Raw genomic sequence first — 13,310 nt, 5'->3', positions numbered from 1 at the left:
AATTGATTTAGTCTTTCTAGAAAGCAATTTGGCACTATCAAGAACATTAAAAAAAATATTTTTTAAACAGTAATTCCACCTCTGCTATCTATTTTAATGAACTAAATAGAGTTTTTTAAAGATGTCGACTTTAATGTTATTTATAATAGTGAAAAATGAATGAAATAATCTAATTATCTAAAAATACGTGAATAGTTAAGTAAATTATGATGCATTTTCAAAGTAGAATAATGTAGCTATAAAATCAAATTTATAGAAATTATCAACTGATACAGGAAAATGCTCTTGGTAAGTAAAAAAGCAAGATACCAAACTTTATTTATGATATTGTAATTTTTTTTACATATATTTGTTTGTTAGGATGCTTCTGTCTTGCTAACTCAAGATACTAACTCAAGATGGCTTAAATAATGAAGAAAATTTATAAGCTCTTTTAACAAAATATCCAGAAACGTGGCAGTCTTCAGAATTAGCTGACTTGGCAATTTAGTACTTTCATAAAAGATTCAGGCTCTTTCTAAATTTCTCCTCTGCCATCAAAATTCAGAACCCTGGGCACTATCTGGGCAGGACATATATTTATCAAGGTCCACTCCACCTCATGGAACTGGGCTAGGAAGCCAGTGTCACAAAAGACAGGTGTCATGATCTCTACAAACAGGATAATAAGCAAAGAGGATGAATAACTTTTAATTAGTACCTGATAATTTTTATAGGGGCCCTTGTGGCACAGTGGTTAAGTGTTCAGCTGCTAACCAAAGGTCAGCAGTTCAAATCCACCAGCTGCTCTTTAGAAACCCTGTGGGGCAGTTCTACTCTGTCCTGTAGGGTTGCTATGAGTTGAAGTCAACTCAACGGCAACAGGTTTTTTTTTTTTTTTTTTTTTTTTAATCTTCCAAGCACTGTGCTAGTTACATTGCATCTGTGATCTCATATCATCTTTACAACAATCTGGCAGTCTCATTTTAGTTATCTGTATTTTATAGAAGGGAAAACTGAGGCCCAGAAAGGCAAAATTACTTGTCTAAGGTCACACAGTTACCAAGTAGAAGAGCTCAAGTCAAGCTCAGTCATCTAAGACCCTTCAGACAGGACAACGGGCTGCATCCATGCTATGAGGCTCTTCACTCCTGTTCCATCACCATGGATGATGGTAATGATAACAACAGCCAGCTTAATTGAAAATGTATGATATAAGAAGCCTGGAGACCTAAGTCTGTCAAAGTCCTGTCCATAATCTTGTATTATGCACAAATAAATAAAGAAAAGTAACATTTATTATTTGGTGAGGCTTAGGTCCAAAACCCCAAGGATGAACTCTAGTAACGTAGGCTGGATTATATAGACCAGGGGTCAGCAAAGCTTTCAGGAAAAGATCAGACAGTTAAAATTTTAGGCTTTGAGGACCATACGCTCTCTGTTACAACAACTCAACACTGCATTTGTAGTACAAAATCAGCCGTAGATGATATGTAAACAAATTGATGTGGCTTTGTTCTAATAAAACTTTATTGACAAAGAAATGCTTTGGACCCAGTTTGGCCCAAGGGCTGTAGTATGCTGACACTTGATGTAGAGGCTTCTGGTTCTCTCCTGTATTGGCAGATTAGCAACCAAAACCAGAGCAAAAAAATGCCGTATCCTTTAAGCTTAGAACATAGTGTTAGAATATGCCAGTGCAATGAGATGAGGGTCTCTTTCAGCCATAGAGGATGTAGAGGTCAGGGAAAAGAGAAAGCGTCAGCCCCAAAGCCTGGAGCTTTATTAGCCTGGCCTAGTAGCCAGATGACTGGAGGAAGAGAGGCAAGGAGCGGGAGATGCAGAAAGAGAGACTGAGAGAGAGAGAGAACAGGGATTCCCTCGTGTCCAGGGGCAGTACCAACCCTTACCTCAAGAGATCTAAGAAGAGGAGCAGCAGAGGCCTGGTGTTTACCCCTTTGACCAAGCCAGCTTTAGAATAAGGCATTGGTGATTCAATGGAAGAATTCTCACCTTTTCATGTGGGAGACCCTGGTTCAATTCCCAGCCAATGCATCTCGTGCACAGCCACCACCCATCTGTCAGTGGAGTCTTGCTCATTGCTATTATGCTGAACAGTTTTCAGTTGGGCTTCTGGACTAAAACAGGCTAGGAAGAAGGGGCTGGTGATCTACTTCTGAAAATTAGCCAGTAAAAACCCTATGGATCACAACAGTGCCATCCTCAGCCCATTATGGGGATAACACAGGATTGGGCAGTGTTTAAAAAAAAAAAAAAATTTTTTTTTTTTTTTTAGTTCTGTTGCATATGGGGTTGCCATGAGTTGGGGGCTGATTTGATGGCTTCTGACAGCAATAATCCTTAGAACACATGGTCCAATTTGTGTCTCGGAATCTAATATACCAGCTAGGCTCTCCTCGTTTCAGGGGGTTGGAGGTAATTGTCCTAGATCTTCTGACTCATCCTTAAAGAACAGAAATGGAGGGATGGGGGGGAGGACAAGGAGTGTCGAGCACCCCGTAGGGGCCAACATACTCATCATCTCATTTAATCCTCACGTCACTCCTAGAAGATAGTTGTTATAGTTGTTATTGCTGAGGTGTTAATATTGAGATTTAGAGGCTATGTGCACTGCCCAAGGTCACCCAGCTACTAGCCAGCAGATCTGTAATTAAAACCAATTCCTCCAAAACATATGCCCTAAACTGCTAGGTAATGCTGCATCCTCCCATGGACTCAATCCTTCTGAATAAACACATAGGCGGCCTCCTTGCTGCTGAAATGCTACAATTAGTCAGAGAGGATGAGACTCTGACTTTCCCCTGCAGTGTTCAAAGCCCTGCTGGCTCTCAGCACATCTGAGCCCCACTGTTTCTTCTTTAGAGAACCCCAGCTGCTAAGGGATGAGAGCAGTGCTGGCACCAACAGTCTCTGACCCAGGAGGGGTCTGAGGTGCTAAAGAAAAGAGAAGTAGGTCAAACTCATGGCTGCATCTCCAGATCTGCTTCAAAGATAACTGTGCTTATGGGTCACCACACTTTTCTGTTTGGTTCAGGGAGTTGTACTCAGGGGCTAGAACTCAGATTTAGGACTGGAGATTCCTTAGGAGTCTACACAGGAGTTAAAAATGCTGAAGTCCTAAGAGGGAGATCCACCACCCATCTGCCAGTTTGTTGAGCTGTGGTGGCTTGCACGTTGGTATGATGCTGGAAGCTATGCCAGTGGTATTTCAAATACCAGCAGAGTCGCCTATGGTGGACACATTTCAGTGGAGCTTCCAGATAAAGACAGACTGGGAAGAAAGGCCCGATGATGTACTTCTGAAAAGTAGCCAATGAAAACCCTATGGATCACAACCGAATATTGTCCAATATAGTGCTGGAAGATGAGCTGCTTAGACTAGAAGGCACTCAGAATACACGGTGGCCTCAATAATGGACTTCAGCATAAAAACAGCCATGAATACAGGGTAGGACCGGGCAATGTTTTGTTCTGTTTTACATGGGGTCCCCATGAATCAGAGCTGACTTGATGGCAACACACAACAACAGTGGAGGCGATGGAAGCAGAAAGAGGAAATGGACTGAATGGAGAAGGCCAAGGGGAAGAGAAGTGATGGCAAATGTGGTGGCTTTGGGGTATTTCCAAAAGGGGGAAGAGTGGAAAGAGAGTTGCCAACCCTGGCTGCATTCAATTGCTCTTCCATCCTCTCTTCTTTTGATATTGGCATCCTTTCCCATACCTTGTCTATGTGACTTAAGTTGGGGTACTTCATTCTACCTGTACCTAGCAATGGTCACAGGATTTAAGCCTGGTGAATCACTGCAGTCCATGCCCCTGGCCAATGCAAGACTTTAACACCTGATCTTAATTGATTCAATCAGCATGAATTCCAGAACATTTGCATGAATAATAGGTAAACAATAGCACTTATTCTACAGGGTTATTACCTGTAAAGAGATTTTAAACCAGCAAATGTAAGCATCCCCATGTGAGGCGGGCTTATTTAAGAGTGCAACCAACCCAGAGGGAAAAAAAGATGAAGACATGGAGGAGGGGCAGAAGAGAGAGACTGAGACCATTACGTATGCAGATAGACTCAACCAGAAGTGAAATCAGCAACCACCCTTTTCATATATATATATATATATATATATATAGACATAGACATAGACAGACACAGACAGACACAGACACAGACACAGACACAGACACAGACACAGACACAGACACAGACACAGACACAGACACAGACACAGACTCAGACAGACACAGACACAGACACAGACACAGACAGACACAGACACAGACACAGACACAGACACAGACACAGACACAGACACAGACACAGACATAGACACAGACATAGACATAGATATACCAGTTGCCATCATGTCGACTCTGACTCATGGCAACCTTATGTGTATCAGAGTAGAACTGTGCTCCTCAGGTATTCAGTGACTGATTGTTTTGGAAGAAGATTGCTAGGGCTTTCTTCCAAGGTGCCTCTGGTGTACTTGAATTTCCAACCTTTTGGTTTGCAGCTGAACTCATTAATCATTTACACCAACCAGGGATTTCCCCTTTCTGTTACATGAGTCCATAAGCTCTCCCTATGTTGAGATGTCCTGTCAATTGTTATTGAAAAAGTCCTGGGCTTGGATGGGGTATGCATGGTATGTGGGAACAGCATGCCACTTTCAAGATGCATGACTTTGGTTAGGTTCCTTATCTCTGCACCTTATTTCCTCATTGCTAAGATGAGGAATAATTGATATTCAAGTTCACTTCCTTTATGAATACTTATAATGCTATCTACTATTCCTGGAGTGCATACTGTATACCCAACACTAGGCTAAGACTCATAAGGTTTTCATGAGCTAATTTTTTTCAGAAGTAGACTACCAGTTCTTTCTTCCTAGTCTTAGTTTGGAAGCTCAGCTGAAACCTGTCCACCATGGGTGACCCTGCTGGTATTTGAATACCTGCAGCATAGCTTCCAGCATCACAGCAACATGTGAGCCCCCACAGTACAGCAGGTGAGAAGGCACCAAAAATACGACTGAGAAAGAGCTGCCTCCTCAAAGTAGAGTCAGCCTTAATGATGTGGATGGAGTCAAGCTTTTGGGACCTTCATTTGCTAATGTGGCATGAATCAAAAAGAAGAAATAACTGAAAACATCCATTAATAATCAGAACCTGGAATGTACAAACTATGAATCTAGGAAAATTGGAAGTCATCAAAAATGATGGAATGCATAAACATTGATATTCTAGGCATTAGTGACCTGAAGTGGACTAGTATTGGCCATTTTAAATTGGACAATCATATGATCTACTATACAGGGAATGACAACTTGAAAAGGAATGACGTTGCATTCATTGTCAAAAAGAACATTTCAAGATCTATCCTGAAGTACAAGACTGTCAGTGATAGGATAATATCCATATGCCTACAAGAGAGACCAGTTAATACGACTATTATTCAAATATACACACCAACCACGAAGTCCAAAGATGAAGAAATTGAAGATTTTTTACCAGCTTCTACAGTCTGAAATTGATCAAACATGCAATCAGGATGCATTGGTAATTACTGGTGATTGGAATGTGCAAGTTGGAATCAAAGAAGAAGGATCGGAAGTTGGAAAATATGGCCTTGGTGATAGAAACGACGCTGGAGATCATATGATTGAACTTTGCACGACCAACAACTTCATTGCAAATACCTTTTTTCACCAACATAAATGGTGACTATACACGTGGACCTCGCCAAATGGAATGCACCGGAATCAAATTGACTACTTCTGTGGAAAGATGATGGAAAAGCTCAATATCATCAGTCAGAACAAGGCCAGGGGGATGACTGCTGAACAGCCCATCAATGGCTCATATGGAAGTTCAAGTTGTTTTGAAGAAAATTAGAACAAGTCAACAAGAGCTTGATTATATTTCACTTGAATTTAGAGATCATCTCAAGAATAGATTTGACGTGTTGAACACTAATGACCAAAGACCAGAGAGTTGTGGAATGACATCAAGGACATCATACATGAGTAAAGCCAGAGGTTATTAAAAAGATAGGAAAGAAAGAAAGGATCAAAATGGATGTGAGAAGAGACTCTGAAACTTACTCTTGAATGTCAACTGGCTAAAAGAAAAGGAAGAAATGATGAAGTAAAAGAGCTAAACAGAAGATTTCAAAGCGTGGCTCAAGAAGACAAAGTAAAGTGTAATAATGACATGTGCAAAGAGCTGGAGATAGAAAACCTAAAGGGAGGAACATGCTTGGCACTTCTCAAGCTGAAGGAACTGAAGAAAAAATTCAAGCCTTGAGTTGCAATGGTGAAGGATTACTATGGGGAAAATATTAAATGATGCAGGAAGCAGCCAAAGAAGATGGAAGGAATGCACAGAGTCACTATACCAAAAAGAGTTGGTCGACATTAAACCACTTCACAGGTACCATACGTTCAGGAACCAAAGGTACTGAAAGAAGTCCAAGCTGCACTGAAGGCATTGGCAAAAATAAGGCTCCAGGAATTGACAAGATATCAATCGAGATGTTTCAACAAATGGATGCGGCACTAGAAGTACTCACTCGTTTATGCCAAGAAATTTGGAAGACAGCTATGTGGTGAACTGACTGGAAGAGATCTACATTTATGCCTCTTCCTAAGAAAGGTGATCCAACCGAATGCGGAAATTACCTAACAATATTATTACTATCACATGCAAGCAAAATTTTGCTGAAGATTATTCAAAAGCAGTTGTACCAGTATATTGACAGGGAATTGGCAGAAATTCAAACCCAGTTCAGAAGAGGATGTGGAACCAAGGATATCATTGCTGATGTCAGATGAATCCTGGCTGAAATCAGAGAATACCAGAAAGATGTTTCCCTGTGTTTTATTGACTGTGCAAGGCATTTGACTGTGTGGATCATAACAAATTATGGATAACATTGTGAAGAATGAAAACTCCGGAACACTTAATTGTGCTCGTGAGGGACCTTTACATAGATCAAAAGGCAGTAGTTCAAATGGAACAAGGGAATACTGCGTGATTTAAAGTCAGGAAAGGTGTGCATCAGGGTTGTATCCTTTCACCATACCTACTGAATCTGAATGCTGAGCAAATAATCCGAGAAGCTGGACTATATGAAAGACCTGGATATCAGGATTGGAGGAAGACTTATTAACAACCTGCATTATGCAGTTGACACAACCTTGCTTGCTGAAAGTGAAGAGGACTTGAAGCACTTACTAATGAAGATCAAAGTATGGATTCCACCTCAACATAAAGAAAACAAAAATCCTTACAACTGGACCAACAAGCAACATCATGATAAATGGGAAAAAGATTAAAGTTGTCAAGGATTTCATTTTACTTGGATCCACAATCAACGCTCATGGAAGCAGCAGTCAAGAAACCAAAAGACGCATTGCATTGGGCAAATCTGCTGCAAAAGACCTCTTTAAAGTGTTGAAAAGCAAAGATGTCACCTTGAATAGTAAGAGGCGCCTGGCCTAAGCCATGGTGTTTTCAGTCGCCTCATATGCATGCAGAAGCTGGACAATGAATAAGGAAGACTGAAGAATTGATGCCTTTGAATTGTGGTGTTGGTGAAGAATGTTGAATGTACCATGGACTGCTAAAAGAATTACAAATCTATCTTGGAAGAAGTACAACCAGAATGCTCCTTAGAAGCAAGAATGATGAGACCATGTCTCACATACTTTGGACATGTTATCAGGAGGGATCGTCCCTGGAGAAGGACATCATGGTTGTTAAAGTAGAGGGTCATTGAAAGAGAAAAAGACCCTCAGTGAGGTGGATTGATACAGTGGCTGCAACAACAGGCTCAAGCACAGCAATGGTTGTGAGCATGGTGCAGGACCGGGCAGTGTGTTGTTCCATTTTACATAGGATTGCTGTGAGTGGGAACTGACTCAACAGCACCTAAAAACAACAGCGAGGCTAAGATATTGATGGCATTTGGACCTCATAGCAACTGTATGGAAGTAGATGATGTACTTATTCACATTTCACAGATTAATAAACAGAAGTGTAGACAGTTAAGTGACTCCCCTAAGTTTAGAGAGTTGGTAAGTGGCTTAGTCAAGATATGAGCCCAGTGGTCTGTCCCCCAAACTGTGCTCTTAACCACTGTACTATTGGTGTCTGTATTTAAATGAGAATAAAACAACTCTGGCAGGTGGTGGGGTGGAAAGATCCCTGGACGAGAATCAGGAGATCTGTGTCTGGTCTCAGCTCTGCCACTAAGTTTTTCAACTCTGGACAAGTCATCTCCCCTCTCGGAGCTTCATTTATTCTCATTTGTTCTGAGGGGGTAGGATGAGTGAGATGTTCTTTCAGATTTTAGTTTTAAGATTCGGTGGCAGAAGTAGTTAAGGTGATCGGGTTTATTTTCTTCTCCTGGCAGTAGATGTATTGAAACAACTGACTACTGGCCCCAGGGTGGTTGTGATGCAGACCACGGTTGGTAAAAAAGCAATTAATAGGCAACTTTGCCTTACGAATTTAATGCTTTCAAAACTGGTATCATTCAGGTTCTGTCATGTCCCTTCACTGAATTTAGGCACAGTGCCATGTTGTTTTGGGGAAAAATAAACAAGCAAAAAGCTGAATCAATCAAAATTTTTAGTTGCAACCAACACCGGATTTCTTAAGAGAAGGGGGTTTTTGGGGAGTATATGGGGAGCTCACAGATCTAAGGGAGGATGGAAGACTGGGTAGGAAATTGGCCAGAGCTGGAAGAGCTCAGCAGAGCTTATAGTGAAAAAAAAAAAAAAAAAATTTTTTTTTTTTTCCTCCAAAAATGGTCCCCAAGCGGGAAGTCTGGCACACTTGCTATTCCTGTGATGATTCTCTGTAAGTCCTCTTTTCATCATTCACCTAAGTCCTGGAGAAAGCAGCCAATTGACTCAGCTTGGATCACAAGACCACCCCTTGGCTATACTGTGCAGAGGGAAGGAGGTCCTGACGTCTTCATGTTATGCATGGGAAAGACTCACCAGTACGTGCACTCCCTCCAGGACACATGGGTAGAGGTGATACCTAAAATGTAGTCAGCCGCTCTGATGAAAAGGAATGCATCATAGGCAGTGAAAATAATAAATGTCTTCTTCACAGGAGTAAGTAATAATGACAGTTATACTCTGTAAAACTCAATGGAAAATGTAGAAATATTTAAAAACATAATACAAATCAAAGAGCTTTTCCTCCTGTCTCTTTTTATCTCTCCATTTTTTCCTTTTTCCACTGTCAAGTATTTTTTTTTGAGTATCTGTTACACAGATAGCTGCATTGTGTCAAGCTCTAGAGCCAGGCTACCTGGATTTGATTCTCATTTCCACTACCACTTCATTATATAACTTTGGATAATTTGAACCTCAACTTTTTGAAATGATACATAGTAAACATTTTACAGTATTTAGATGTTATTATTGTCACAAACCTGTATGAAGGGTAAGATAGAAAGTTTGCCTTGTAAGAGTGCATAGTCTAGAAAGAAGTAACATTGCATAGACGGATACTTTTGTTATTGCTATATAAAAACACCAAAAAAAAAATTATAGAGACATTAAAAATGAGCATTTATTTTTTGCATATATTGGGTTGGCTTGGGTTTGGCTGATTTGGGTTATCCTGGGATTATTTTCAAACTACAGTTTGGGTGCTCATCTGCCCTATATTTTTGTCGTCCTCCTTGGACAAACATCTACCCTGAGGGTGTCCTTCTCCTAGCAAAAGGCAAAAATACAAGACGGCAGGCCCAACTATGCAAGCACACTTCAAATCTCTGCTTGCATCAAGTTTGCTAACAGTTTCACTGGCCAAAGGAAATGATTGAGATACATCTGGGTTATGAGTTAGACACCCAGACATTGGAAAAGAGAAGGAAAATCCAGGCAGAGAGAATAGTATCAACAAAAGCAGACACATGTCCACGAGTAGCACAAAGTTTAGCTTGGCCAGTTGTATGGACGTTAAGTTATGGTTATCAAGAAAGGTTGGAACCAGAGATGCTCCAATTAGTGTTTACTGAATGAACAAAGCCCATGTATTGGAGAGACCATAGGGTTCTGTCTAAACAGTCAGGAGCAAGTGACCATGAATAACTTTTCTCAACAAGGGAAAACTTGATTGATAATCCATATAGGCAAAATACAGCAACCAGTAAAATGGCAGCCTCTCAAGAGCAGAGTAATGTTATGTGTAGACACCAGCTTGGTTGACAACATAATTAACCATCTGGGCATGTAGCAGTGAGGGATGAAGGCTAAGTAGACTTCAGAAGGCAATAGCAATTAAGAAGCCTATTTATTTTACTGCCCAGGAGAGGCTGGTATCCTTCTCAGTTTAGGAGATATGGTCAAAGAAGTTTATTGATCTAACTGGCTTTGGAAAGAAAATATACGGCAGAAGAAAGACTTGGGGTTCAGAGTCAGATCATGAGCTTAAGTTCCAATGCCACCGTTTTTATTGGCTAGATGGACATGTTATTTCATCTTTTTGAGGCCACAGTGTTCTTGTATATAAAATGGGGGTTAATAATACCTATGGCTGTCATGAGAAGCAAATATGACAATATGTTCTATAGAACAATAAAGATATTTGTGGGACAGAACTATAGATTAAAGCAAGGACATTGAAAGAATTAGTGCTCATAGAGTTAAAGTATCAATGAAGTAAGCTTGGCAGGAAGCAAAAGAAAGTTGAACCACATGGTGGTTTTGGTAGTTTATTTTGCTAAACATCTGCTCTAACTTTTTTCTTATATGCCTTTCTGTACTGGACAGTCTGGAAATCTAAAAACTACTTTCTCAGCTGAGAGTACAGTTTTAGGTGTAAGATTCTGCCAATCTGATCCACGTGAGACTTGGATTCAGAACCAAGATAAGTGGGAAGAAACAGTACTTATGAGGTGTCTATTTTGTTGATCTGGACTTACCCTGGACGTGGAGGTCACCATTCTGGTGGCAGCTTCCTGACCTCCAGATTATTTTTAAGGTGAACCATTTCTGAATCCATTAGTTGTGGCATTGGAATCCTGATGCATGTATTATGGTTAACGTGATGTGATCCTGGAAGTAATAGTTAGAACACTGGTTCTTTGATTCCCTGACACCCTTATTTTTTTTGTACTTTAGATGAGGGTTTACAAAACAAACTAGTTTCTCATTAAACAGTTAGTACACATATTGTTTTATGACATTGGTTAACAACCACGCAACATGTCAACGCTCTCCCTTCTCAACCTTGGGTTCCCTATTACCAGCTTTCCTGTCCCCTCCTGCCCTCTAGTCCTTGCCCCAGGGCTGGCGTGCCCCTTTAGCCTCGTTTTGTTTTATGGGCCGGTCCAGCCTGTCTGAAGGGTAAACCTCAGGAGCGACTTCATTACTGAGCTGAAAGGGTGTATGGGGGCCATACTCTCAGGGTTTCTCCAGACCGTCAGGCCACCAAATCTGGTCTTTTCTTTCTGAGTTGGAATTTTGTTCTACATTTTTTTCCAGCTGTGCCTGGGACCCTCTACTGTGATCCCTGTCAGGGCAGTTGGTGGTGGTAGCTGGGCACAATCTAATTTTACTAGGCTCAGTCTGGCCTAACACCCTTATTGTTGCAGAGGTTCCCTTAGTGATCCAGCTCTGCAATGCTGTTCTAGAGTCATTCCTCATCATTCCCTACCTAGAGCTTGCTTAACATCGTGTTTGCTAACAATCCCATTGGTCCAAGACAGTGATTGAGATACATCTTGCAATATGGGTTATGAGTTAGAGACCCAGGCATTGGAAAAGAGAAGGAAAATCCAGGCAGAGAGAATAGTATCAGCAAAAGCGGAAGCATGTCCAGAAGTAATATGAAGTTTAACTTGCCCAGGTCTTCTTCCAATGATTTTGTAAGCTCTAGATTCTGTGACATAAATATATATTTTTTAATTAAAATAGGATTCATTTTTGTTATCTGCAATTAAACCATGACTGACACAGGCCAAGAGTGGCCACATCTCTAAAGGCATTGAAGGCACCCATCTTGCTCAATCCTACTCTGATCTCTTCAGGCTTTAATTCCCAACAGCCTCTGCACAGCTCTCCTTGGACCTTCTGCCATTACCAAAAGTGTTCCCTACCTCTTGGTTTTCCTTTTCCCAATCCAACCTACATACGGTGGTGAATTTACCTTCTTAAAATTAAAGTACTAACGTATTTTTATACAAATAACTCACACCTTTTATGTTTGTCTGCCAACCACTCCCTCCCACTGGAGAGATTTTTGTGAGTGTGCTATGCTAATTTTTTTACAGCAATATGTAAAAAAAAAAAAAAATTGGCATAGCAGCACTTACAAAAATACCTCTTGGGGGAGGGAGTGGCTGGCAAACAAATGTAGAAGGCACACGTTATTTCTGTAAAAATATGGTAATTACACACCTTGTGATTTCCAGTTTTAAAATGGCAGAGAGAGACATTGTTCCTTCTTTTTCCTCTTGGAGATCACCCTCAAAGCAACACAGACTATGTGAAAAGAATTGCAAACTCTGTTTCTGATGATACCAGGAGACACCTGTAATCTTGAACCAAAATATATAGAGAACTACCAAATGCTATGAGGATCAGATAAGGTGAGGGAATGTGCAGAGAGAGGATGCTTACCCTTGCAGATCTCAGAAGTATATGGCAAAACATATGTCTCCAAATTGCATGGCATGTCCAGAGGGAAAACTTAGCAAGCCCTTATTTGAAGCAATGAGAACAGGTGTGTTGGTTGATGGAAGGAGTTTCCCTGGGCCCATGTTGGCCTGAAAGAGAAACAGAGAAGTCTGAAACAGAAATTCACATAGAAAAATTATAAATCCAGGAAGCCATCTATAGGTGAGACAGGGTAGACAAAACCGAGCATGACGTGTTTTGCCTAAGCAATTTGAAGGATGGAATGATCTTTATGGGGATGTGGAAAATAGTTGGGAAGAAAATCTCATTGGATCAGGTCAAGAGAGGATGGAAGATGAGAAATTTCAGCATGGGTTTTGCTATAAAGGAGAGCAGAGTAGTAATGGGGCAGTCGTGGAGGTGAATAAGAATGGGATCCGTTACACAGGAGATGGGGTTGTATTTTGATGGGAGCATGTGTAGTTCATCCTTGGAAACAGAAGGAAATGAAGAATATATGCGTGTAAACCTGGGAGGTTTGCGAACGTGGTGGAGGGAACCTGTGGGAATTCTCATCATTGTTTCCTTTTTTCAAAGAAACAGAAAGCAACGTTTTTAACTGAGAGTGAGGTGGGAGAGGAGACGTTTCAGGTTTGA

The sequence above is a fragment of the Loxodonta africana genome, chromosome 4 (genome assembly GCF_030014295.1).
Source record: "Loxodonta africana isolate mLoxAfr1 chromosome 4, mLoxAfr1.hap2, whole genome shotgun sequence".
Lineage (NCBI taxonomy): Eukaryota > Metazoa > Chordata > Mammalia > Proboscidea > Elephantidae > Loxodonta > Loxodonta africana.
This window is presented reverse-complemented; position numbering follows the sequence as displayed.